The 25,153-nt window shown below is 42.5% G+C and overlaps 1 pseudogene; it reads right to left on the reverse strand.

Annotated features, from left to right (window-relative positions):
* Window positions 1-3,164, reverse strand: part of LOC146635076 (ICOS ligand-like) — a 164,865-nt pseudogene extending 161,701 nt beyond the window's left edge.
* Between the last annotated feature and the right edge of the window lie 21,989 nt (window positions 3,165-25,153).

Raw genomic sequence — 25,153 nt, forward strand, 5'->3', positions numbered from 1 at the left:
CGAGAGCATCCTGTCGAGCTGCATCACTGTGTGGTTTGGAGCCTGCAATGCGTCCTGTCATAGAACCCTCCAACGCATAGTGAGAGCTGCAGAGAGGATCATTGGTGTCTCTCTCCCCTCCCTCCAGGACATTTACAGCACCCGTCTCACTAAAAAAGCCCTTTGCATAGCGGCTGATCCCACGCACCCAATGCAAAGCTTCTTCAAGCTGCTGCCGTCGGGGAGGAGACTGCGGAGTCTCCAGGCCAGGACCAGCAGGCTGAAGGACAGCTTCATCCATCAGGCTGTCAGGAAGCTTAACTCCCTCCCGATTCTGCCCCCTCTCCCCTCTCTCCTCCACGGTCTCACTGAACTCTGTCACACACACACAAACACACACACTCTCTGACTCACTCACTGGCCTGCACCAGTTACCAGTCACTTTGTGGAGCATTGGACTGCCATTACCTCATAAGACTTTGTTATTACACTTTCTCTTACCGTACATTACTAAATCTCCATTTGCACTATTTGCCTATTTGCACTACTCTGCCTGGTTTACACTCAATGTCACTTACCCATTATATTGTATATTGTATAGCTTTCTTGTTATATGTAAAATTGTATTTATTTAAATTTTTACTTTTTAATTATTTTACTTGCATTTTTAATCACTTTTATATTTAAATATATTTAAATGTTCATTTGCTATTTATCTAGGGATTGAGAGTAACGCAATTTCTATTCTCTGTATGTCCTGTACATGTGGCAGAATCGACAAATAAAGTTGACTTTGACTTTGACTTTGACTTAATGCAAGGGTAATATATACAAATGGCTGGACTACCTTAGAGAACCTAAACAAACAATAAACATCAAAATAGGCTAAACATAACACACTGGGTCACACGACCCAGGACCATGACAGGTGTCATTGTGAGCAGGCCCCTCTCTGATGTATCCCATCATACGCTCAATGGTGTTAGTTTGAGTCTTCACGGCAGCTGTAAGCGTCTCCAAGGTGTTAACCATGCTGCGTTCGGTGTGAGAGGTCGTGCCTCGTCCCATCACTTCAATTCCAGCGGTCAGCCTTGGGGGGGTTTGACCAGCTGGTTTCGCTCTCTTATTTCTCCGATAAGTCAGGGCCAAGCCAGCTTCGATCAGCAAGAACCCTGTTATCATGGTTCCGAATCATCTACTCAGTCATTTGCTTCATTCACCCATGCACTTTTTTCTATGTCAGTCATTTCTATCTAACACACATTCACACCCTCATGGATGCACCAGAGAGCAACTTGACGTTAGTATTTTGCTCAAGAAAATTTTGCCACGCAGACTGAAGAAAACAGGGATTAAACCAACAACAAGTAGGTGACCCGCTCTATCACCTGAGGTACAGCCACCCCCTTCTTTAAGTATTTATGTCTTCAGCTCTAGACACACTGACAGTAATATTTGATCAGTGTGACAAGTGACAGCAGGTTATGGTTCACTGAGTTCACTTAAAGCTGCAAACAGATTGGACAGACAGTCCAGTTTAATTTGATGCGTTTTAAATAAAATAAAATAAAATATACTGTTTGATGGGCAGCACAGTGGTTAAACACTGTTGCATCATGGGAGGAAAAAGGTCCGGCTTCCTCCTACAGTCCAAAGACATGCACTCAGTGGGGTTCGGTTAACTGAAGATTCTAAATTGTCCATATGGTGTCTGTCTGTGTTAGCCCTGAGATAGACTGGTGGCTGGTCCAGGGCGTACCCTGCCTCTCGCCCTATGACAGCTGGGATAGGCTCCAGCCTGCACGACCCTGATAGAGTATGGATAAATATATTGATAGCTAAAGGTAACTAGCTTGTTGTATAGAATTGCATTTTTAATAATAATGGATTGCATTTATATAGCACTTTTAGGACCCTCAAGTGCTTTACAATTCCACCATTCATTCACTCTCACATTCACTCACTGATGGAGGCAAGCTACAGTTGTAGCCACAGCTGCGAGGGGCAGACTGATAGAAGCGAGGCTGCCATATCACGCCATCGGCTCCTCTGGGGACAAAACGACCGAGACTGTCCGAGCCAGGGCTCGAACCGGCAACCTTCCAATTACAAGACCAACTGCCAACTCTGGGCCGTGATCGCCCTAGTCATTTTGAGTCTTACGTTATATTACTAGACCAGTGATTCAATCATGTGTATACCATGACGATTTTAGTTAAATGATATGGAGTACAAATAATATTTGCATAAAAAATATATATAATTACAATTAGTACAATCAGAAAATGACACAAGAGAAATAGTACATGTACATAAACATGTACTTAAATACTAATGTATACTCGGTCGTTGTTTCTTTGGGCAAGACACTTCACCCATTGCCTACTGGTGGTGGTCAGAGCACCCTGTGGCGCCAGCCTCGCCTATGTCAGTGCGCCCCAGGGCAGCTGTGGCTACAATGTAGCTTGCCGTCACCAGTGTGTGAATGTCTGTGTGAATGATTGAATGTAGTGTAAACCAGCGTCCCCAACCTTTTGTGTGCCATGGACCGGTTTATGCCCGACAATATTTTCACGGACTGCCCTTTAAGGTGTCGCGGATAAATACAACAAAATAAAACTAGTACCGGTACGGAAAAAAAGAAGATTTATTCATAACACACATGAAAAGACCCAGGAAAACCAAGTTAACGATAAAAACAATAACAAAATAACGCTGAAAACCAATAAAAACCCTGAAAACCATACATTTCAAACCCGAGCCTCAACTCTCGCGCCCAGTACGAAACGACTCACGGACCGGTACTGAGGCCCGGGGGTTGGGGACCGCTGGTGTAAAGCACTTTGGGGCCCATAGGGACTAGTAAAGCGCTATACAAAATACAGGCCATTTACCATTTAATGTATAATAAGTATACAGTATGTACTTTCTTACATGTCAAGATGATGTTTTATCTTGTCTGACAGGAATCTGATTCCATATAAAGGATTTCACCTTAAAGCAGTGCTGCTAACTGATTAGCATTATCACACCGGCCAACAAACTGAATCAATTTGAAAATTATTCTTTAATATTAAGTTAAACAGAGTCAAACTCAGTTTAGTTTCTAACAGTTAAATCTCACCTGCAGAGACGAACAGGACAAACATCAGCGTGGAGCAGAGCGACGCAGTTACAGCAGACATGTCCGTGTTCTCTGTTTCTGCTGATCTGACTCTTAGTTTGTTCTGAGTCTGTTGGTATTTTCACTGAACAACTGAACCTGAGTCTAAACCTGAATACTAGTTTAAATTTAAGGTTTAACTAAAGATCAAAATTTGCCTTATGGCCGTTCGATCGATCTCAAAATGTCTGACTGTGAACTTAAGGAAGTTAAGCCACGTAACGTTGTGACGTGTTATGTTGTGACGTGTTACGTTGTGACGTGTTACTTTGTGATGTGTTACGTTGGACCGTATGCAGATCATAAAGTCCATTGTTAAAAAAGAGTTCACAAAATATAAAATATATAAAATCTAAAGCAGGTCTGAGAGTTTAACAGGTTCAGTTGTTAAATGATCTCCACATCATCTATCATCAGGTACTATGACTAAAGGCCATCTGTTAATCCAGAACATTAACATTAACAATCTTTTAATCTACTCAATCTCACAGACTTCAGTCAACCTGTCAGATTACCTAAAAGACTGAAAGACGTCATTTTAAACACTTACTGTTGTTCTGAAGGATCTGAAACCCTCAAACTGTCTTCTGATCATCAGGATGGAAGAAAAATCCATATAAAGATAAAAAAAAAAAGTGTGAGGCTGGTATAATCCATCTGCTTTCTCTGTAGGTCAAAAGAAACTACTTAAGGTTTATTCAACAAAAGCATTTTTTACAGTAAACAATTCAAAGATAAAAGACAAAATGTAACAAGTTAATCTGTGTGTAAACTCCACTCTGTACGACAAAAACTGAACAAACGTGCTAATATTTCCCTTTTACATCCCATTTTTACAGATACATCTTCTGACATTCACATTGTCTAACATGACAGTCGTGTTTAAGTACAAGGAACTGAACATGTAGATGTTTAGAGACAACCGTCAACTCTGTCTGTCAGTGAATTGAAATGAACTTGTTCTAATGAATAAAGTCAAAAGTCATGACCTCCTGTGTGGCTGTTCTGGAGAACTTTGTCCACCTTTGATTGTCTTTAAGTTGTGTTGGAGCCACAGAGAGCAAATCTTTGTTCTTCATGGAGAAGTAGTGAAGCTGTTTGGACTTTTCTATGAAACATCAGTGCAGGAGTCTCTCAGTACATCTGTTTACAGTGAGGGACAAAGAAGCAGCAGAAAACATGGAAAAGACGAGCAGCAGCAAATACTCTGCAGGGAGAGAGCATGCCGTTGCTGCAGCACTTCCCGGAAATCACATGACTTCATACTCTTCAGTTGTTGATCTGATTATTTGTTCTTTTGTGATATTGAGGATTTTTTGTTTCCTGTTGTTTTATTTTGGTCTGTTCTTCCTTGTATCTCATGTCTAGTTCTACTTCCTCTGTCTCTGTGATTGGCTCAGCTGTGCTCCCACATGTTGTCTCAGTCTTTCTTGCTCTTTGTTGTTCTCTCTCACAGCTGTGTCCCATGAAGGTTACAATTTAAGATGGTGATGAGAAGATGACGCCTCATGGAGTGTGTGGCACATTCACTTTACTCTGTCAACACTGTGTTGGTGTGACACTGAAGTACACCATCTGTTGGATTAAATAATCATTGCAGACAACCTGGATAAAGAGTGAACTAAAGTCATTCATTCTGACAGCTCTGTACCGTGTGTGGGTTTGAAATCAGCCCTGATGGCTCGTGTAACGTCTGCTTGTAGATCAGCTGATCACAGCCTGGAAGCAGCTGGAGCTCACATAACAAATCATTCTGACTTATTTCATTATTCCATGCTGTACCTCCTTTTTTACTTTTTCTTCCTCTCAAAGTGTCTGGTTATCAGTAATTATCTATAATTTACTGAATAATATGTGGAATATAAAGTAGAAGCTGTGGATGACTTACTGTAGTCAGTTCAGGAGAATCCTCAGAGTTTCTGCTCCTCATCATGATGGAAACATGAAAACATGTTGATGCTCTTTGAGCTGGAATCAGTCCAAAGCAGCCGTGAGTGTGAACCAACAGACATCCTTATAATAACTCTGACACGAATCCTGATAGAAATCCTGCTCACTGACCTCTCTAACTGTAACTCTGTCACTGACACATCTGCCAACATCTGTTCCTGTAACAGCTCAGAGGAGGAGTTCAGCTCTTTCTCTCAGATTATTATCAGGACAGTCAGAACAGGAGCAGAGTTTTGGTAAATGTGGCTGAAAGCACTGTGAAGTCGTGCAAATACCAAACCTGAAACTCACCGATGGTAAAGTGGACACATGTGTGACCTTGAGGATTGTTTGCAGATGTCTATGAGGTCTGTGTGTCACATTTTCAGCCGTTATTGAAGGTTTTGCTTCAAGTCAGTTCTGTGAATTCAAACATGGTGAAGGTGGTGATTTGAAAAAAAAAAAAAGCTGTGAACATCCAAAGATGAGAGGAGCTCATGTCTGCTAACTGAAGTGTGGAGAACACAGATCCTTTAGGGAGAAGTGTAAAGGATCCATGCAGAGAACAACATGAACACCATGAAGAACATTTAACAAGAAGGTGAAGCAGAGCTGATGATGTGAGGATAAAAGTGAATGTTTGAGAGACGTTAGAGAGGCTGAGCTGTTTTGGTCAGTTGGTGATTTAATAAATATCACTATGTGAATTCTGTTCGCATGGTGAACAGTGACATACAATTTTATCACTGCTCAGTGACAAAATTGTATGTTCTATTCTAACATCCTCATTCATGTCAAAGTTTCTTGAACAGAAATTAGATCTAAAGGTGACGTCTTGTGAATTCCATCTTTGCTCCAGCTCTGTACTGTGTTCGTGTTTGAAATCAGCCGTTATGTAACGTGTGCTTGATCAGGTCACAGACTTTGAGGATTGTTGACAGATGTCTATGCGGTTTGTGTGGAACAAATTAAACAACCAAAGATGAGAGGACCACACAAAGTAAAAGGTCAGAGGAAAGCAGAGCATGTTTTCATGTTTGTTCAGGTTTGCTTAATGAAGTTTAGACAATAATGATCACACTGATGATCTGACAGTTTCCTTCTGGTCCCTCCTCTGAGGTCAGAGCCTGAAGATGTTTAAATCAGAAACTCTGAAGGTCTTTGAGTGTGGAGAGAGTAAAACATGTGACATCAATGTCTCAAAGTCACAATAATAATAATAAGTTTTCATCTTTATCAAAGTCACATCACCAGTGGCGTGTCTAGAAAATTTTGTTGGGGGGGCCAGGTAGGGGCACAGATTTGGAGAAGGGTGGCAGATGTAATTGGCAGATAATGTTAAAAACAATTCTACCAACCGTTAACCATAATTCAATAACCCTATAAACCTAATAACCGAATGCACTTTTAACTCTTATTAGAATGAGATTTTAACCACTACGGTGCAAAGTTTTTAGATACTGCATTGATAAAGTACAAGAGATACAATCAGTCAGTGTTTATTCAGCAGTCAAGGACATCAATATTTGCATAGTATTTTTACTGACATGTAGAGCACACATGTTTTGGGCAAAAACATTTTTGAATATTAAAATACGAACATTTTTAACATACAATTGGCAAATTAGCCAATGCCTGTTAAAAAAAAAGAGATAATCTTCTCACAAACTGGTGTTTGATTTTGAAACAGGAAAAAAGTGGGGAAACAACTGAAAAGACTAACATTTGAATAAAACCTGAGAGCAAGTAAATACTTTCTATGCTGCCTTATGGTAAACTTTGGTAATATTGATGTATAAAGAACAACACTGGCTGATGATGAAATACAGTCAGCTGGCATGGTGACACTGCCAGTATTAACCTGCAGGGCTGGACTGGGACAGAAAATCGGGCATTTTGACTACAGACCGGCCCACCAGGTATTAAAGCCATAAAGCCTTTGAATGAAAACAAATGCTGTTGTGACAGTGATGTACAGTCTTGTTGGTATATGTATGATTTCTATACATTTTACGTCAGATAAAAACTTTGTTCACAAGATTCAGATAATTATTTAATAAAAGCTAGATATTTTAACTGAGAATAAAAAAGAAAAGTATTTCTTTGTGCCCCCCTCTCCCTATTAATGCCCTACTTGGCCCCCTGGCAACACACTGCTAGACCCGCACCTGCACAGTTACCAGCTGTCAGCTACATAAAAAAAGGATCCTGGTGTTATTTATCTCTCAGAAACAGTTCATAACTTCCCTTCAACTCATTCATGTCACCTAAAAGGTAAACCTGTTTCTCCATCACCTGTTCAGCTCTGATGGTTCAGTAAGGACATCTCCTGGTTTCATCTTCATGTTTCCCTCTCATCACATATCTAAACAGACATCATGACCAGCAGCTTTACAGCTGTGGCTCCAGCAAACATCAGCTGATACTAGAAATTAATATTAAATAAATTCTAACAACAGCTGATCAAGCTTAAACGTGCTGCTTTTGTTTAGCGCGACATCTGCTGGTTTCCTCTTTCTGGTGCAAAGTGGGCGATAAATAAATGAGAGAGAAAAGCTGATCATTGATCAGTTTCATGATTGAAGTAGCAATAGAAGAGGGAGGGGAGATAAGAGAAGAGGTAGCTGTAAATACAGAATAACTCCAGCTTTGTGTCTTTTTCCATTCTAGCTAAAGTCCGGGACAAACTGCGTCTCTTCTCAGCTCAATACGAAATGCGTAATATTTTCTCTGAATGAGGGACCATTCCATTTTTTTAAGGAGCCGTTGGCAACTCTACTAAATAACCTTATGAATAAAATAAAGTTCACTATCAGTAACATCATAGCAACCGAACAGCTGTATAGAAACTCGTCATGCTAGCTCACGCAGTATGAGGCATTGTAACTGACTGTAAAAAGTCAGCACAACAAAAATGAACTCCACCTAAACTTGGTTTATATCTGACCCAGATAGACTGCAGGTCATAACTTCTTACTTGAAGTTCAGTTCACCTGACACTTGGACCAGCGGCCACCTCGGGTCTCTCCTCCTGCCTCACCTTCCCTCATCCACCTGTTGCCTCTGTGGAAGCTCCGCCATAGCCACCACCAAACAACTGAGTTATTTTTACACATCGGCCAAGATCTGGCCAATCCACCACCTCCCATTGTTCATGCCGTTACAAAAATAAATAAATAAATAAGTCATCAGCCCACCATGCAAACGTCCAATGGCTAGTCCAGCTATGTTAACTTGTTAATCTTTCGCCGAAAAAATGTTTTCTGCGGTGCCGTCTTTCGTGCTTGGCTCTCCTACCTTTGCTAACATGATGTGCATAGTGCAGAAGCCGGTGCTGCATTCACTTACCCTCGGATATCTGAGCTTCACTGTGAAACCATAATCGTACATTTCATATTTCATTAAATTTTATTGTTTTAGTGGCCACTCTGGTTGGGGGGTCAGGCCACCCCACTGCACATCACATGTTACAAAGTGCTGTCCCACTGCTGTGTGCACCATACGAACATGTGACACCATCGCAGTGTTTAAGTGTTAGAGTGAACTCCTCATCCTCTCCTTCAGTCTGAACCAGGAAGTGATGTCAGCACAGATCAGAGTTTTTCCTCTTTAACTGAATGCTGTAGGTGAAACATTTAGAGGACACCAGTCAGCTGCTCTGTGATTCCAGTTTTTACAGATTCAAGAAGATCTGAGGCCGACTCAATGATCTGCTGTGAGAACACACTCACATGTGACAGAAACCCTCAGAGACACAAAGTAACATTTTAGTGTTTTGTAATAAAGTAACACACTGACACTGATCACAGCTCCACTTTCTCTGAAAGCAGCTTTGAGCAGCAATCAGCAGGATTCTGGTGAACAGCTGTTCAGGTTTAGGACGGAGCTCAGACTGTCCTGGTCACACTGAGCAGCGACTGTTTGCTCATCTGGACTCTTTGTGTTGTTGTTTGTGTGTTGTTGTTTGATAGCATCACTGTGTCATATATCATGTACTTTATCTGCTTTATACTTTTCTACATAGATCATAACTAGTTCATGTAGTTGTGCTCTTGCACTGATTGTTGTGTGTGTGTACTTGTGAAGCAGCACTGGATCAATGCATACAGTGGGGCAAAAAAGTATTTAGTCAGCCACCGATTGTGCAAGTTCCCCCACTTAAAATGATGACAGAGGTCAGTAATTTGCACCAGAGGTACACTTCAACTGTGAGAGACAGAATGTGAAAAAAAAAATCCATGAATCCACATGGTAGGATTTGTAAAGAATTTATTCGTAAATCAGGGTGGAAAATAAGTATTTGGTCAATAACAAAAATACAACTCAATACTTTGTAACATAACCTTTGTTGGCAATAACAGAGGTCAAACGTTTACTATAGGTCTTTACCAGGTTTGCACACACAGTAGCTGGTATTTTGGCCCGTTCCTCCATGCAGATCTTCTTGAGAGCAGTGATGTTTTGGGGCTGTCGCCGAGCAACACGGACTTTCAACTCCCGCCACAGATTTTCTATGGGGTTGAGGTCTGGAGACTGGCTAGGCCACTCCAGGACTTTCAAATGCTTCTTACGGAGCCACTCCTTTGTTGCCCGGGCGGCGTGTTTTGGATCATTGTCATGTTGGAAGACCCAGCCTCGTTTCATCTTCAAAGTTCTCACTGATGGAAGGAGGTTTTGGCTCAAAATCTCACGATACATGGCCCCATTCATTCTGTCCTTAACACGGATCAGTCGTCCTGTCCCCTTGGCAGAAAAACAGCCCCATAGCATGATGTTTCCACCCCCATGCTTCACAGTAGGTATGGTGTTCTTGGGATGCAACTCAGTATTCTTCTTCCTCCAAACACGACGAGTTGAGTTTATACCAAAAAGTTCTACTTTGGTTTCATCTGACCACATGACATTCTCCCAATCCTCTGCTGTATCATCCATGTGCTCTCTGGCAAACTTCAGACGGGCCTGGACATGCACTGGCTTCAGCAGCGGAACACGTCTGGCACTGCAGGATTTGATTCCCTGCCGTTGTAGTGTGTTACTGATGGTGACCTTTGTTACTTTGGTCCCAGCTCTCTGAAGGTCATTCACCAGGACCCCCGTGTGGTTCTGGGATCTTTGCTCACCGTTCTCATGATCATTTTGACCCCACGGGATGAGATCTTGCGTGGAGCCCCAGATCGAGGGAGATTATCAGTGGTCTCGTATGTCTTCCATTTTCTGATGATTGCTCCCACAGTTGATTTTTTCACACCAAGCTGCTTGCCTATTGTAGATTCACTCTTCCCAGTCTGGTGCAGGTCTACAATACTTTTCCTGGTGTCCTTCGAAAGCTCTTTGGTCTTGGCCATGGCGGCGTTTGGAGTCTGACTGTTTGAGGCTGTGGACAGGTGTCTTTTATACAGATGATGAGTTCAAACAGGTGCCATTCATACAGGTAACGAGTGGGGGACAGAAAAGCTTCTTACAGAAGACGTTACAGGTCTGTGGGAGCCAGAGATTTTCCTTGTTTGAGGTGACCAAATACTTATTTTCCACCCTGATTTACGAATAAATTCTTTACAAATCCTACCATGTGAATTCATGGATTTTTTTTCACATTCTGTCTCTCACAGTTGAAGTGTACCTCTGGTGCAAATTACTGACCTCTGTCATCATTTTAAGTGGGGGAACTTGCACAATCGGTGGCTGACTAAATACTTTTTTGCCCCACTGTATAACTGATGTGCACATGTCCAACAGAAGAAGGTCGTCATCGTCTGTCCTGTTTCCTTATTCTGTCATTATTGCTCCCAGAATTGTGTTATTATTTCAAACATGTGAAGTTGAACTCTGACACATAAAATCAAACAGCTCAGCAACCAGTCACACATTTAACTGTAACGCAGCTCTTTGAGTGTTTGAACCTGCTGTTGTGTTGCTTTTGTGTGCTGGTGTCACAGATGGCTGCTGCTGCCGTGACAACAAACACACAACCACTGTCATGTTGTCTGATTTAAAGGACATGAAGAGAGCGGAACAACACAGTTTATTTTTTCAATACGATGTCACAATGATGCCATAAAGAGTCACAAAATCACACACTGCATGAAAACATCTTAAAATCTGAAATTTTACAGGTTATAAAAGCCAAAGATTTCCAGTTCTGCTCCAATCATGTGGGTAAAGATAATAAATACAAAGGTCAAAGGTCAGGGTCACGTGAGGACAAAGCTTTAGTTTCCATCTCAAAACATTAAAGTAATATATTAGTCATTGGAGGACATGAACACTCTTTGTTTGAGCTTTTTAAAATATTATTTTTTCAGTACAACATTATGTGACTTCACACTGACACAAAGATGAATATACTGCACTAGATTTACATATTAACACTGCTGACATCAGCACGTGATCTATAAAACCTGATGATGTCATGAGGCTGACGTCAGCATGATGTCATAAAGACATCATGAAACATCAGTAGTAGAGCCCTCTTGTTATCTCCTGTAGTCTGAGTGTAGCCATTATAACAGTGAGACAGCACTGCCACCATGAGGTCAAACTGGAGCATTGCAGGTAATAATTCTCTGCCTGAACACTGTTGGAACATCAGATTTGGTTTTATCAGAGTTAAAGGCAGTAATTAGGCTCCAACCTTGTGCAGAGGCTACACCTGATGTTAATAAAAGTCTTTCTATGCAGCCTTGAATAAATATCTGTGTAATATCAGCGCTTTATGCTCGAGTAGAAAAGCTATTAAAGTGGTCCATTTACCATATTTAATGATTTGGGGATGAGACAAACTCCAGGCTTCATACCTGAACCAGCTAAATGACACTATTTGACTTTTTTATTATCACAGTAGATACCAAACATACGTTTGTACCAAAACTGAATTCAGTTAGCTGTTAGCTTGCTTTTCGTGTAATACGTACTATTGGTCATTTTTACGAGTCCCATGATTTCTAATCAGTCGGGAAAAGGACAAAGATGGCAGTCAGTGGACATAGTGGATTAATGAGCTAAAGACACGATTTATAGGTTTCATGGTCTGACTGTGTGGATGCTGAGGGTATAGCTGTCTGATATTCTGATTTTTCTGATTGTCTGTCACAGTCGACATTTTGTTGGAGATGATGTATTTGAATGTGAAATTACTTTAAAATTTTGACAAATTTGACAAAATATAGTTTAACATGAATTTTTGAATCCATGTTCACAGACTGTGTCTCGTCAGATTACAAATTTAAATTAATAGTTGAGAGCAGTGAGTTCAGTTAAGTCCATGTATAGAGTATTTAAGTCGGATGGACTGAGAAATCTCAGTGTGGACCATGATATTGATTTTTTTTAATGCAGTAAAATAATTCCTTTATTCCCACTGTTAGCAGTGTTTGATTTAGTGTTTTCATAAAAGCCTATTTCTTGTGTGTATATTAGTGCTCAGAAGAACAGACATGTGGTTTAAGGCCTAGACAAAAAAAATCCTCCTCATCAACACTTTTTTGTTTGTCAGGGGACATTTGTTTTGTAATAATTGCTGTTCTTTTGATATGATTTGCAGCAGGCCATAGTTTATTTAACACAGTGGATGGTGCAGCAGAGATACCTGACTCAAAACAGGACACTGTTTCAGGGCCAGTGAATGTCACCTCTCCTCCAGCTACAGGTAGATATGAGCAGCACTTAGATGAATTTTTTGATTTTGCTCTGACAAATATTAACATTTTAGAAATTCAATTTCCTGATCCATTTTTGATCTTTTCTATCACTTTTCCCAATGTACCTGCAATTAATTCCAGATCCTTGTCTCTGTGTCGCTCCGTGTACCTGGCCTGTACCACCACAGTCGCTGTCTTCACAGTTTCCGCCCTCCGTCTTTCTTTCACACAATGTTGTGATCATAGTCCTAGACCCTATCTTTGCATGTGATTAGCTACATTAAAATGAAGGCCTACAGAATATGACATAAAGTCATTGTGAGCTGAGATTCTAGGTTTATCCAATTGTCACAAGAAGTCACCAGCAGGGACAGTACTTGTTGAGAGTCCGAATCAGAAGAAGATGTTTCGGACTCTGGAGGTGTGGAAAGTGACTGACCTTAGGTACCGACCAGAGGGCACGGGTCACACGGGTGGTGGGTGGGGTGCAAGGGGTCACCCATGATGACAGTGGTTTTCCTGAGAATGGAGGACATGGCAATGGCCTCCATGGGTGGCAGAGGGCAGCCAATGTTTTTCTTTTGTGGGGTTAATTACCCTCTGTGCAGCCTTTCTGTTCTCAGTTGTGGCCCCTGCGTACCTAATAGCCAGGCAGTAGGAGAGTACGCTCTCCACTGAAGCACAGTAAAAGACTCGCAGCAGCTTCCGGTCTGGGTTATTCTTTCTCAGGACAAGGAGGAAATGCAGTTGCTCCTGGGCCTTCTTTACCAACATGTTGGTGTTGTGAGCCCAGGTGAGATTGACAGAGATGTGGCTGCTGGACTCGTGGACTGTTTGGGGCCAGTTGATGAGGAAATATTTAAATCAGGATCAGGTTTAAGGTGGTCCAGTTTGGTGGTAAAAATGTCTGGGATTATGGTGTTGAACGCTGAGATGTAGTCCACGAAGACCATCCTCACGTATCTTTTCCTGTGACGGCTATAGGTCTGTAGCCATGACCAGGGTGCTTGGAGGGGCTTTTTTTTCCTGAGGGGATGTAGGCAGGGATGAGGAGCAGAGAGATTCTGTCAGATTGTCCTAGGTCATGGAGGGGTGTCAGTCTGTAGGCCTGCTTGATATCTTCACATGATTCAGTGTCCTTACCCCTCTGGTAGGACATGTAACATATTGGTGGAATTTGGGGAGTACAATTTTCACACATGCCTGATTAAAGTCCCCAACAATGATATGGACACCCTGGTTGCTTTCTGCTCTGGTCGCACCTTTCCTTACAGGAGTATTTGGTGTGATCTTGATGGTGTAATGTCCAGCTTGGTAACTCCACCTAGGCATTGGAGATGTTTGGATGGAGCCAAGATTCAGTTACAATTCAGTTTCAGTAGATAACACTCCCAGACAAAACAGTTACAGTAAATTTCTGATCAACTATAAAAATATTTTTGATGATGTTCTTGTGTATTATGTTGTTTCTATGTGCTGTATTTTTAATAATAAGTTAAGCACTTTGTAATAGATTCTTGTCTAAAAAAAGTGCTATATTAATAAGTTTTAGTTACTTATTTACTTCACTCATCACCTACTTGACAGCTGACACCCTACATATGTTTCTTACCTTCAGGTCAGCCAGGAGGAACCAAATGGATGGATCTGTTGGAGGGATATGTCTGACTGATTGTCGTAGTAGTTTGTTTTGTTATTATTGTTGTTAATACAAGTATTACAGTTGTTGGTTGTGCTATTTCACTTCCTGTTTGTAGAAAGCAGCAACTTCCCAAGTCTGATGATACCTTTAACCCCTATTCCAGCTGCGAATTCACACATATAAGTGAATATAACAACTTCTCTTGGCTCTTGGTGAAGGCGGTCGCACTTTTTCTCCTCTCCTCCTTCCCCTTATCTTCCCTGCTTAGCCTCTTGTGTCCTTGTCTTGTCTCGTGTGCATTACTTTTCCCTCGAACAGTCTCTCACTGTCGTTCTCTAAAACCTAAAAGAGAATTATGGATTTGATCAACTGGTCTCTGAATGCTATTGACACCCTTTTCTCAACGAGAAGTCTTGGCTCGGGAGAGCCCGAGTGCCCTGGAGGGACTTTCCCTGCCGAATACACGATGGATGGGTGGCAGACCTGGAGGATCTTGTGCCTGGCGGGACTGTCGATCGAGGACGCTGAAGATATCTACCTATTCGGAACCATGATAACAGGGTTCTTGCTGATCGGAGCTGGCTTGGCCCTGACTTGGCCCTGACTTATCGGAGAAATAAGAGAGCGGAACCAGCTGTTCAAACCCCCCCAAGGCTGACCGCTGGAATTGAAGCGATGGGACGAGGCGCGACCTCTCACACCGAACGCAGCATGGTTAACACCTTGGAGATGCTTACAGCTGCTGTGAAGACTCAAACTAACACCATTGAGCGTATGATGGGATACATCAGAGAGGGGCCTGCTCACAATGACACCCTTGAGCGAAAGTTGGATCACATCGCAGAATGGATCGCTGCAGTCGTGGGGTCTCAGAATCAAAAGAATGACAACACCACGGAACAGAAGTTTGATACCATCATGGGGAGGCTCGTGGCTCTCCAATGCGAGATCGAGAGACCAGTGTCAGAGTGCTAAATTCGGAGCTGCTCGCATAAAGGAGAAATCAACAATATTCAACATATGGACACCACGGCGCCAGCTGCTCAGGCCCAAGGCTGGAGCCCACCAAAACAGCTCCCTGATAACGACTGTGTGATGACTATTCTTCCCATCCCACGCAAGGCCACCTGGGTTGGCTGGCAGACTGTTTACTTAGCCTGATAGAGCGAAGGACACTGTCTCAGCTGAAATCTGGACACGCACACACATACACTTACACTGATAAGCACGCACTCATCCCCCTCCCTTTCCAAACGCCTTCGATGCTAAACCAAGGCACAATGTATATTTCAATTCCTTTAATTTTAAATATGTTTATATTGTCTATCCTGTAAAATAGTCAGATGTCTATTCATATTAATGTACAGAATTCACCTGCTTGCTGCTACTACTGCACATTCACCCAATGTATATACTACATATATATATATATATATATATATAATGTTTTTCCTCTACACCCCCACCCCCCCCCCCCCCCCCACCCCCCAATTTTTTTGCACATGTCGAGGAGCGTGTCAGGCTACATTTCACTGTGTGTTATACTTGTATAACTATGCATGTGACAAATAAAGAACCTTGAACCTTGCTTGTTTCCTGTGGGGGAAGACGGCGGGTCTGTGTGCCACGCTGAAATGGTAGCGCTGTGTAGGACGACTGCTGTGTTCCTTCCAATTACCCCCCACCCCTCTATCCAACCCCTGTGGCTTGTCACGTGCTCTAATGTTGTGATGTGGACATTAATGTGCTCTCTGTGCAGAGGAGTTTTTTTTTTATTCCTGTTCTCATGCTGTCCTCCCATAGGTGCCCAGCGTGAGAAGAGGTCTCTTTTTTTCCTCTTGTACTTTTCCCATTGTTGTGTAATTTTTTCAGTGTTTTCTCTGTAACGCTGCCGATCTCCGACTGTATTCCCATGTGATGTCTTTGTTGTGTGTGTAAGTCGGGGGGGGGGGGGGGGGGGGGGGTCCTATTCCTCTGCGGGGCAACCTGCATGTGGCCAATAAAGCATTCATTCAATTCAATTCAATAAGTGCACAGGGTACCAGGTTTGCTCGAGCCCAGGTCCCTGACAGTACCCTGCATGCTGGACGCTGTGCCGTACATCGACATGCAGGACCCTCCGTTGTGCTGACTTCCTGCTCGGGCAGAGCGGGTCCCTCCGGCGTCATTGCAGCTGCAGATGATTGAACAGATGGTAATGGTGGTGTAGACAACGGGACCGGTGTACCAGGCTGTGAATTTACCAGCTGTCCGGGCCGGTGAGCAGCCTTGATTGGAGGGAGGAGGTGGAGTTAATTAAGAAATGTGTAATACCCAAGGGGAAACCACAAAGCCACTTTCCCACAACGTGATGAACCTCTTGCCCGGGCATCTCCAGATAAATAAAATAGCTGCGGCTAAATAAATATTTACATGTAAACCAAATGAATGGCCTTTTTTATGTCTGTTTTTGTGATGTACCAAGATCTGAAAGTTTTATTTATTTATTTTAATGAGAAACTGAAGTATAGCAGAAAGCTTTGTGAGCTTCTCCTGGTAATATCCTAGTAAAAGTAATAGTAAAAACTAAATTTTAAAGTGTCTTAATACATGCTCAATCAAGCAGTTAAGTAAATCTCCAAAAGCTGATTCTGTTCATCTGGATGTAACGTTTTCAGTGGGAGAAACGTTTTGTCACTCATCCATGTGACTTCTTCAGTCTCAGTCGACTGCAGGATTCCCCAGTCTTATAAACAGTATATTTGCATAATGACTGAAAACAGCCCACTGAAGTAACAATGATCTGGGAGGTCAGTTCTTGATCATTAACCCTTTAGAACCGATAGGAGCGGACACGCTCCATTTTGCGTAACTATTTTTAAATCCCGCTAGCACTGCAACCACGTGAGCTAGCGCAATAATTTTTTTTACATATGAAACCGGAGGAATTGTACTTACATCTTATGCCATCAGTTTGTCCTCGGTCACAGTTTCCTTCCACATATAGCTTTGCAAAAACTGCATAAAAAGTGCTTGTAGCAACAAAAACATAATATTCCAGAAACGCGCTTTGCCGATCCGATCAGCTGTTTGTAACACTTCCTACGTCCATCAGCGCGAACTATCACATGACCGCATGACCTGCCCGAAACCGGAAGTGACGTCATTTTGCGGAAATGTAGTTTTTTGCCATCGTGGCCTCATGAGCTTATACTTGTGTTTTTAAAAGTTATGTTTGACTTCATGACTTTCTGTGTCGTTTCTGGGATGCTTAGGAATCATATTGCACTGCTGGAAATAGTTTATTTTGATGCATATGCTGTTATTTTGCAAATTTACACTATAATATATTTTTTCGTTTTTCCTGTAGTATATGAAAATTGGTGTATCTCAAAAATAAAACTATGAAAACACTCAAAATAAATTTCCTGTGGTGGGAAACTAGTTTGTGCAACTTTTTTGTATTTACAGTTTTGAGGGATAAGCCTCTTAAATTTCTCTAACTAGAAATATATGTTAAAAAAACAAAAAAGATTTTAAATTTTTTTGTAGTTTATTGCACTTTTTTGCAATTTATGTAATTACTATGCACTTAATGCAGACATATTAAAATTTGGGCTATAATGGTTGTATTGATGTATAGCAACTTGAAATGCTCCCAGAAATGGCTCCACAGCATGTAAAAATATAATATAAGCTCTGGCGGACTGGGTTCTATGGTAGGTCTTAAAGGGTTAATATACAAATTCTCAAGACCATTGAGAACAACCACTGACCAAAGCCCACTGACCAAAGCACACTGATCAATGGCCATGAGTACCATTCACAGAGAGTTGAAAGCCATTCCCCAACTCTCTGTGAATCGATGACACAAGGATCCAGGCCCACACAGACGGTGCGTAAATCATGGGAGGCCACATCACGGACAGGAACAGAGACACAGATGGGCCGTTTAGACAGGAATAGGATAGGAATCCATGGGAGGACGTTGTATCCCCGTCTACAAGACTGTGCAAAGGAGGTATATGCTCTCTGCACTGGTATGTCATCCTTTAGGTTTATCACCATTTTCAGATCAGGATTACAACCAATATTGTTCCCATCCCACTCAAAGACCCTGCACTCATCAAACAACATTCTCTGGACAATCTCTTTTTGTTCCTCTTCCAAATGATCAAGATTCACTGGCGGATACCACGACATTGGGAGAGGTCCAGCTGACTCTACCATTATCTTGCGAACCGTTATTGCAGGTGGGCACTCGTTTGAGGCCTCAACCTCCACAATACGTTCAACTGGCTGTAAGGTGCCCAGGGCCATCTTCCTTGTCAAGATCATATCATGTTTGGTGTCATTACTTAGAGCAATGGTGATGTATGGGTTAGCTGGATTCTGTATTTCAACTAACCCCGTCAAGACATAGAACCGCTTTAGGGCCTGGTTGCCCTCATCATCCTCAAACAGCACTAAACAATCAAGTGGATTCATGGTTGATGGAACGGGGCACTTTAACCAGGTGACCTGTTCAGGAGGGATAATCACATCCCTTTCAACTGTTCTCAAGTACCCTTGTGTAATGTTTGGCTCTACTGTCTGAATGAAGCTTCTGACCACCTCACCATTCTCAGGAGGAAGACAGATGGCATTACACAGCAAGGTAACAAGAGTAGGTATCAACTGCTCTAGTTGCTCCTCAATGATCTGTTCCAAGACATTGAAACCGATCAATGGTTTGTCCACAGGCAAGGTACTGACGAGGACCGGAATACTGATGGAGAGGCTGGGGTCTTCACCCCCCGGTAAGTTGATCATGATGGGTACCCAGCCATCAAATTATATGGTTTCCCCGTTGACTGCGCAAACTTTCAACTCATCAATTTCCTTGATGATTTCAGACAGAGGTTGCATGACTAAGTCAGGCAAGTATCAGTCTTTCCAATGTTTACTTATGATGCAAACTTGAGCACATGTGTCAAGTACTGCTTTCACTGCTAAGCCATTCAAATTGCAATGTATGAGAGCTTTCTTACTGATTAGCTTAGCAACTGCCCCACGTTTAGTGTGGGGTGCCATAACACCAGACGTAGCGAGTGCCTCACCCTGCTGCTGGTTAACTACTTCTGATGTGACTGGCGAGGGGAGACTTGGTTTGCTACTGTTAAGGTTAGGTTGGGTCCCATATGAAGAGGACCCACTGCTTCAACCCTGTCACCCGGTAGAGAAACTGCTGTGGTATCTCACTTTCATCTTTTCTGGCACACATTAATTCTTGAAAGAGTTCTGTACTATTTTTCTCTCTCAGGTGGGCATGGAGAAACCCCTTCAGTTCAAGTACAGTCAAATCGTCTTTATTGATTAACATATCTTTAAAAGTTCCAGGCCTTAATATCCTGAGCACTCCACGAACTATCTCTGCATCAGGGAAGCCTTCTCTGCGTCGACCTCTTGCTGACCCAGGCCCGCAGGACCCACCGTCTTAGCAACCATGGATCAGTCTCGGCTCCAACTTTCAGCTCGCATCAGCTCCCGTCCTGGTCCCAGATGTCATTTTTGGATCAGTCTCAACTGCAAGGTGTCGACAATCCTGGACGAGCCCCCAAGATTTGTTACGGGTCCCAATGATGAAGACCATGATGACAAATATGTTACCTGTAAAAGCAGGTGAAGAGCGGAGTAAGGAAGACAGCATGTGTCTCTGTATTCCTCCAGATTGTGTCTGAGTCTGATTTATTTCACACAAACAAATGCTATATAAACACTACCATGAGCTTTCAATATATAATTCAGCAGGTTCCTCATTCACATCAATTACATTTACTTATTTCACATCCTCAGTGAAATATACTCTCTTTACTGGTTCATTTTCTCTAATTAACATCTTCTTTCATAACAGTTACTTTCCTTACTCATATCAATAAACACATCACATTGTCTTCTACAGTGTCTTACTGGCTAAACAGTTCAATAACAGTGTCAGTTTTGGCCGGCGATCATAGGTTCTGTCCAATAATATCCCTGGTCTCCATTAAAAACAGCAAAACAGTAAATATATGACTAGGGATGGATACCGGTATCCGGTGCCATGATGGCACCGGTTCTGACATAAACGGTAGTAACCAGACCGAAAAGCAGCACACATTTCGGTGCTTTATTTCAGTGCTTTTTTTTCCTGAGCTGTGATACACTTTAGATTCTAGCCAATCATTTTACGTTTCCGAGGATAGTAGGCGGGCCCAGGTACGTACGTTCTTTTAGATCAGAGCTACAGATTAAAAATGCCCAAGGCGAAGCGGTCAAAAGTCTGGCTGTACTTCACAGCAAAAGATGCAAACTCAGCAGCCTGCTACAAGTGCTTTAATCAGATACTGCAATACTGTCAAAGGAGGTAACACCTCAAATCTGATGAAACGCCTGGTGACGCATAGCGTTTTTTTAAAAGCCGAGAAATGCGCCGTATTTGATAGCTTGCTGAGACCTCACACCGTGTACATCTACTGCAGGTGTGGTGCCTGTTATCGGACCCGGAATTAGCAACATCCCCCAAAAACACGAAGAGTAGAGTCCTGGCCCCTAGCCCTGCCAGTGTAGCAGAAATGATGACGGACGAAGATGGCAGCAGCAGCCGTTCTTCTCTGCGTGAGTAGCTTAATGTTGTTCGTGTGTAATTCATGTTGAGTACGCTAACCATGTTATTACATTAATGCATGTAAGGTGAACTAGCAAACATCATCATAGCTACATGAGTATAATTCCCTCGAAGAACAGGCAGTGGTTTTCTGTCACTGGTTTATTTGAAGACTTCTCTCCAAAGCTACCGTGAAAACTATACAGCATTAACAAAATAAAACTCGGCGTAAGACACAGCACTAAAAATTACACTGTACAACAAACACGATTGTGAGGAGAAAGTTGTTAGAAGGCAAAGAAACTTACAACTCAGATATCTATTTTTTACATGCGCATGGGCGGTCACTGCTCAACCGATGTGACACAGAAAAACCGCCCAGGGCATTCAGAACATCCTTTACCTTTATTTACATGTATACTTAAAGCAAGTTTCCACAGCAGTAGGAGTGGCATGTATGGAACTGATAATTTTTCCTTAGAAGGACAAAACCTTTCGCTTATCTGCTGAAAAAGGAGGTAACTTTGTATGTATAGAAATTCAGACATTCCCATAAAAGGAGAGAGAGAGAGAGAGAGAGAGAGAGAGAGAGAGAGAGAGAGCGCCAGCTTGTCTGTTAAAACAGGAGGTATGGTATCGTATGTCACCGCATTCCTCTACACATATGGCTTCAATCTCTTTTCCTGTGTTGGTTCCAATTCACAAGCTCTCACAGGGGTACCACAACAACATCATCCAGGTAGAAAACAGCATATGCAATTTGAGGAAGCAGCTACCGCTCCGTGAGGTGCTGAAAAATGGCCGAGGCTTCAAATAAGCCGAACGGAAGTGTGACGAATTGGTACGAACCATACAGAGTGGAGAAGGCCGTTTTTGTCTTTGGGCTCTGCAGACAAGGGAATCTGCCAGTAAGCGTTGGTTAAATCCAGCATCATAAAATAAGACAAGCAGTGCTTAACCAGTCCAGGTCAACTCAGGCATTGGACAAGCATCAAACCATGAGACCTTGTTCACTTTCTGATAATCATCACCAATGTTCCCTCTAAACTGCACGTGTGCTCAATTGCGCACTGCTGGCACGGTCTCTGTGCAGAAAAAATCCGTGTTGCACATAAAATAAAATTCTAACCGGAATTGAAATGAAAGTAAATACGTTAACAATTCTGTTTTGCAGTGTTAGTCAGTAAGTGACTGGCTGCTCCAGTATGGGATTAGAACAATGGCACCTCATCCCATAGTCCAGCCAATCACGTGATTCAAATTTGTATATGCGCAGCTAATCAACGTCGTTGACAGGCTATGACAGCGTCCTTATGTGCCGACACCGGTGTTTTAGCTAGCAAAGTGGCGTGGCTAATGTGGAGTGAAGCCACATTAATGACAACGTGTACAACCATTGGAGATGTGAGCAGGACAGATGGAACAAGTGACGTAAAAAGAGTGGATTTTATACCAGTTTTCAAATTGTGTTGATAGGCCACATAAAAAACAGAGTTGTGATTGTTACGAGTTCAAAATTGGGGATGGAGACAAGAGAAAAAACCACAATAACAACACTGTACCGGCCAGGTTAAGTCAAACGATGATTTTAATGATCACACGCGTGGGAGATGGACACTGTATGCAGACAGCCTCAGATCTCAAAATGGTGGAGCATTGCTCAAACAATGTCCATTGAATTGAATTGGATTCAAGATGGCGCCTGTGTGTTCGGCACGCCGTCTATCGCTCTCCTTTATTTGTTTTGTTTTATTGTTTTTAGTTAATTTTGTGTTACATGTGTGTTGTACTTTTTCCTATGATCGCCAGACATTATTGGAAATAGGTTTATCCATCCGGATGTCTGACTGGCCTGAATATGACAGCCAAGGCTTTTTTCCTCCCTATCTGGAACCAATACCACCGTACTGGCGTTCCCTACCACCGTCACCGGATCTGCGGAAGCGACGCAGGAGACGGGGTAACCGTGGAGGTCGTCTTGTGAAGCTGAAATCCTGGATTTCTCATTTTCCCCATGAGCTCCGCTGCATCCGCCGCTTTTGTCCGCAACTATTGGTGCCATTGCGTGCCTTGGATCCGGTGGACTCCTGGCTGGTTCCTGTTGTTGGGTCTTTCGAAAATGGTCCAGCAAAACTCTCTCCTCTACGGCATATGCGCTGGCGCGGAGTTGACAAGAAAAATCTTCGACCGGTGGATCTGGTTGCTAATACCTCGGAAGTTTTGGACCCAGTCCCTCTCAGGCTGGGTCTAATAAATACCAGGTCGGTGGTCAACAAGACCTTCATATTGAAGGATTTTTTTCTCTCTCGTGTTCTGGATTTACTCTTCTTGACTGAAACCTGGATTTCTCCCGGTGAGTTAAGCGCTTTCATTGAACTAGTACCCGCTGACTGTACCTTTTTTAATGTTCCGAGAGCTTCTGGTCGCGGAGGAGGGCTTGCTGTTGTTTTTAAGGCTCACTTGGACTTGAAGCAGCTTTTCCCTTCGTCTCGCTACACCAGCTTTGAACTCTGTTTATGTAAACTGGGCCACTCGCCTTCGTTGTTATGTGCGATTGTTTATCGCCCGCCGAAATATAACAAGGTGTTCTTATCAGAGTTCTCAGAGTTTCTTGCTGATTGTGCATCACGATATGACCAGATCCTCCTGCTTGGTGATTTTAATATTCATGTTTGCTGTCCGGGGAAGCCCCTGGCCAAGGACTTTCTGGACTTAGTGAACTCTTTTAATTTTGTCCAATTTGTTAGTGGTGCCACTCAAGAACGTGGTCACACACTGGACTTAGTCTTATCTCATGGTTTATCTGTTTGCAATGTACGGGTTGAAGATGCAGTATTTTCTGATCATATGCCTATCTTATTTGATATTGCTCCTTCTAACGCTTTTGCAAATCAGGCTGCACCTGCTCGATGTTATCGTGCCTTTGGCTCTGATTCTGCCGAATGGTTTTCTATACTGTTTGACAAATTTATGTCTTATGCCCCTGAGTTGCCCACTGCAGATGACCTACTTTTGTATTTTGACTTTGCTTGTAAATCTGTGCTTGATGTTGTTGCCCCTTTGAGAGTAAGAAAATGTAAATCTAAGACTAGTCCTTGGTTAACAGATCATGCCCGAGCTATTAGAAGACAATGTAGGAAATGTGAAAGACAGTGGAAAACAGACAGATTGCATGTCTCCCTGGAAGCCCTAAAGATTAGTTGGAAAACTTATCAGAGGGCAGTTAAGGCCGATAAACACCTACTTTTCTCAACTTATTTCGGCCAACTCTCATAACCCTCGTGTTTTATACAATACGATTAATTCTGTACTTAACTTGGAGGGTTACAACCTTTTGCTGTCCTCTGAGGCTATGTGCAACAAGTTTATCACCTTTTTTGTGGACAAGATTGCTAGCCTGAGGCCTCTGATTCCACCTATTGTTGATCCGGCCATGCATGCTCCTTGCTCAAGCTTATTCCCTGCTTTTGCACCGATTTCTCTGCGTGACTTAGAGGAGTTGGTGCTACATGCTAAGCCCTGTGGCTCCCCAAATGATGTTGTTACTCCCCGCTTTCTCCAAAAAGTATTTCCCATCATTGGACCTTATATCCTGAAAATTATCAATACTAGTCTGTTAACCGGTCAAGTTCCTAGTGGGTTTAAACATGCAGTCATACACCCCTTACTTAAGAAACCTGGCCTTGATAGTTCTACTATGTCAAATTTTAGACCTATCTCCAAACTTCCCTTTTTAAGCAAGATCTTGGAGAGGATTGTACATACCCAACTGTTGGATTATTTGAGCGACTCGCAATTGTCTGAAATTTTCCAATCTGGTTTTAAGCCCTTTCACAGTACGGAAACAGCTCTTGTTAAAGTTATGAATGACATTCTTGTTGCTACTGATTGTGGTAAATATGCTGTGCTTGTCTTATTGGATATGACAGCTGCATTTGACACAGTGGACCACGACCTGCTGATCTCCCGCTTACATCACTGTGTGGGAATTTCTGATCTGGCATTGTCATGGATAAAATCATATCTTTCCGAAAGGAGTTTTTGTATCAAGCTGGGGCTGGCCGCTTCCTCTGTGGCCCCTCTGCTTTGGGGTGTGCCCCAGGGATCTATCCTTGGGCCATTACTTTTCTTGCTGTATTTACTCCCCCTTGGTGCGATTTTTCGTAAACACGGAGTGTCATTTCATTTGTATGCCGATG

The sequence above is a fragment of the Diplotaxodon limnothrissa genome, linkage group LG3 (assembly GCF_057381915.1).
Source record: "Diplotaxodon limnothrissa isolate DT_005_m linkage group LG3, D_limnothrissa_male_GT1.1, whole genome shotgun sequence".
In the NCBI taxonomy this organism is placed as follows: Eukaryota; Metazoa; Chordata; class Actinopteri; order Cichliformes; family Cichlidae; genus Diplotaxodon; species Diplotaxodon limnothrissa.